Genomic DNA, 4,640 nt, shown 5'->3' with positions numbered 1-4,640 from the left:
ACAATGGAAACACATATCAACTACAGGCATACACTTATTTTATGACTTTAAAAATATTATTTAAAAGCTAATATTCATACATTTTTAATGATCATATTTATTATTAATTTAAATAATTATATATATATATTGATAACAGATATTCTTGAAGCATTTTGTATAGACAAAAATTCGTATAGGAAAACTTGGGCGAAATGCATATGTCGCATATCGCAAGTTTTATATCGGTGGATACGCAATTCGTATACAACTATTTATTTTAGTCATATTTAAAATTAACAATATCATTCTCCAATAGAAATACAAGCTTTAGCTTCATAACCAATGTAAAAAGTTGAAGTCTTTAAGTCTAGACACATATTTTAGTATGCAATTCTTAAATGAAAATGTTATCAGCTTAATGTATTAAAAAAACATTTTCTTTTTCCCAATATTGAATTTTGAGTTTATAATATCGTAGATTAACTGTCAGTAAACAAATCTAGTCAATATTGATCATTGAAACGACGTGTAACAAGAAAATGATTTCAATTAATATCATTATACTTAAGTTGTAAAGCATAAGTTCAGTATAATTAATTAAAAGTTTCCAATGGTTAAATATTTTTTACCATTAAAATTCATTTATATCATAATGATCAGTGGCGTATTAAAGCCAAGAACCTCAAGGCATATCCAATTTCAGGGGCTTTAGGGCTTAAATTATTAAATTAATAATAAAAAAATGAATATTATTAAGTTTAAATTATATTTATGCTGAAAATTATTTGATAATGATAATATTATTCAATTTATTGTATAACGTATACGTCATTGGTTTTTCAAACGGATGGTTAGTTAAAATAATAAATTATCATAGCTTGGAAGTAGTAACTGCAGCATGCATTTATAAATATATTATTTCAAAGACAGAGACTATCATGTAGGATTCACAGTAATATCAATTTATTGAAGAGAACATTGTGGTTTATCATATCATTGTCGTCAGGTCAGGTGGTTAGGTATTTTCGTCGCATGTAATTTCAACTCGTGCTGCATTTGATCGCGCATCGTTTCATCGTATGTACTTATCTAATATATTTTAAATAATAATAATAATTTACATTTCAGTTATTTAATTTTATTATTATATACATTTTATTTTCCCCTAGGAGATTCACTACTTTTTGCTACGAATTTGGCGTACCCAGGGACCCGAGCTTTAAACTAAACTGACCTTAATTGATTGATTCAAACTGGTCTTCCAGGTTGGAGGTTAAATGCAGGATTTACAACCCTGTTTAGTAAAATAACCTTGTTATGAAACCAACTACACCTAAGCCTCGGACAAGATTGCATGGATTCAAGACTGGTTTTTTGAAACCGAATACTGTTTTTAAGATTACGACATGGTATGTGACAGGCTTGTATAAAACAGGTGCAAGCAAAATTTAGCTGATTTTCTTAACACTTACGACATTAAAGTAGTAGCCATACAAGAAATAAGATGATTGAGAGTAGGACAAATAACGATTGGAGAGTATACAATTTTTTTTACCTTGAATGGAAAATACGCATTACTTCAAGTGATTTTGCAGTTCATAGGACATTTGTACTGTACATTAAAGAGTTAAATTCAGTGTCTGAACGGATATCAATATTAATAATAACCTAATTAATATCTGTATAATTAATGAACGTGTACCAACAAACGTAAAATATGACAATGTTAAAGATGTCTTCTACGACGAATTTACTGAAATATACAAGAGCATCACTAGGAACGTGATAAAGATTGTACCAGGTGATTTCAATGCGAAATACGGACGGGAACTACAATACTTTCCTTGCATAGGGAAGGAAAGTTTACATGGTAACAGTAATGTCAATGGTCAGTGATTGATAGCGTTCCCAACATCAAACGGGTTGTCTGTTAGTAGTACTACGTTCCCACACAAAAATATTTACAGAGACATGTGAAGGTCACTAAATGGCAAATTTCTGAACCAAATTTACCACGTTTTCATACAAACTACATACCGTAGTATCATTTATGATGTAAGAAGCCATAGAAGCGCCGAATTTAACATGGATTACTACTTGGTGATTGCAAAAATTAGATCAAAATTAAAACAAGAAAAAAGGATTAAAATTAATCTAGAGTTACTCAAAGATGAAATTGTGAGGAGAAATTATGAGAGCGAAGTCATGAAGAATCTTAAACAGAATAATGTACAAATGGATGTAGTTTTGGATTGGGAAAAAGTGAATCATGCTGTTAATAAAGCAGCGTCCACTTGTATTGGTGAGCTAAAAAGGACAAGAAATACTTGGTATAATAATGTTTGTAGAATTGCTGTAGATAAACTCTGCAAAGCAAGAGATCACTTTATGAAGAACAACACGCAAATGACTAAAGAAGTTTTCTTACGGGAACGTAAAATCTACAAAAGTACCCTTCTAAGTGAAAAAAGAAAATTTTTTAGCGACATACTTCAAACTGCAGAGAATAGCCGAACATAAGGGAGAACTAGAAATTTTTTTAGAGTCATTAAAAATATTTAGCAATTCAACTCTATATAGAATGCAATCAGTGACCAAGACGGATAAGTGTTAATGAAGCCAGAGTTAAGAGCTGAGAGATGGAAAGAATATTTTAAAAAAAAGCTAACTAGTAGGATGCCAGTCCAGCTTATAGTACATGTCGAATATAAAAGTGCAGAGCCATATGTAGAGGATGTTAGTCTAAAAAAAGTAAAAATTGCAATTTTTGACTTGAAAAATTAGAAAGCACAAGGTGTCAAGGATATTCCAGCAGAACTAATAAAATACGGAGGTGGGGAGTTACATGTAGTAATTTACTGGCTGTGCCAGCTAATATGGATGGAAAAATAAATACCGGATAGCTGGAATGAGGTAATCATCATATCGTTGCATAAAAAAGGAGACAAGACAAGATGTGACAATTACACAGGGGTATCGCTCCTGAACTTTGTATATAAGGTCTTCTCTAGCATATTACTAAATCGCATTGTCCCTTATGTGGAAGACTATCTAGGTAAATACCAATGCAGTTTCTGGAAAGGCTGTTAAACTACTGAACAATTACCTATAATAAGTCAAATAATCGAAGAGAGGTACGAATATCAGCAGAATATATTGTAACTATTCGTAGATTTTAAAAAGACCTATAATAGTATCAACAAAGAGAATCTAAAATATAATATAGGTACGAGTTTGATTTTCCAATAATATTATTTTTTTAAATTTTTAATTAACTAAAATCTATATGAAAAACACGAAATAGAGAGTAAGAACACAAAACGTAACATCAGGAACCATTATAGTGGAAACCGGACTAAAACAGGGGGATGTCCTGTCCACAGTACTTTTCAATTTTACCATATAGAAGGTAGTAGGGATACTCAGGACAATGAAGGTAGTTTATTAATAGGCTAGAATAAAATACGGTTCCTCGGTTTCGCTGACGATTTAGATATAATAAGTGATTTGCTTGCAGACACAGCTAACGCAGCCAGATTGTTAGAAGAAGCAGCGAAGAAAATAAGTCTTGAAATTAATAGTGAGAAAACAAAGATAATAGAACCAATTGAGATTGGAGAGGATCCAGTGAGATGGAGAATATAACCTAACCAACCTATGGGAGCAACGTTAAGTACAAAGAATGGTTGGTCAAAGGAAATAAGTATTCGGATAAATAAAGCTCAAAGAATGTTCTACGCACTGATAAAATTCTTTACATTCAAAATACTATCTAGGAAAACGAAAGCAAGACTGAACGCGGCTATTATCTAGCGAATCCACAGCCTGGTTTTGCTAGTCCCCAGTGGTGGTTCTCGGGCCTGGTACTGCCGGGGCGGAACGTCCGCTACCAACACCGGTCGACAGCGTGGCGTGCGGGGTTGGGCTCAGTACGCGTTCGCTATATGCCGGAGTGTTTGCCTGATCCGGGGGCGGCGGAAACTCCGTTCCACGGGCGTGAAGGCCTAGGTCATCCCGTGGCACGCGGCCTTTCACCGGGTAGGTTAGGTTAGGTATACTCGATGTGAGCTCGCCTAGCGACGCGGCCGTTGTGGTTGAAAAGACGGACGGAAATGCGGCGCGCGCCGGATCGCGAAACCGGGCTCGGCGCCACAAACAAAGAGCTCGACAGAGAAGGCGAAAAGCCCGTAACCACGTGGTCAAAGCTAGGGACAGTGAGCCCAGCGACTGCGCACAAGAATCGACTCTAGGCGAATTGGTAGTCGCCGATAATATGCGTAACCCGGAAGGCCTTTTCGTACACACGCTCGTCCACCACGAGCCAGAGCTAGTACAAGGAGCAGACGGCCCCCCCCCCCCACGGAAGCGCCAACGGGCTGGATACGAACCCCACCCCGGCGGAGGTCTACAGGACCGAGGATAAAATGATAAATTTCATTCAAATTAACGCGGGCCGAGGAAAGGCGGCCATGAACCAGATAGACAAACAACTGGTTGAGTTGGATTTGATAAGTAAAAAGGGCCTGTCCGTGTTGAATCAGCCGGACCAAACTAGAACGTTCATGAACAGAGGGTCAGCCAACTTGGACGTCACACTCGCGTCGCTCTCGGTGGCGCGTAGGGTGACGGACTGGAGGGTCACACCCGGACTAACGTCA

The sequence above is a fragment of the Melanaphis sacchari genome, unplaced genomic scaffold (assembly GCF_002803265.2).
Source record: "Melanaphis sacchari strain LSU unplaced genomic scaffold, SCAv2.0 Contig1259_pilon_pilon, whole genome shotgun sequence".
NCBI classification, from domain to species: domain Eukaryota; kingdom Metazoa; phylum Arthropoda; class Insecta; order Hemiptera; family Aphididae; genus Melanaphis; species Melanaphis sacchari.
The sequence above is the reverse complement of the archived record's forward strand: the minus strand, read 5'-3'. Positions refer to the sequence as shown.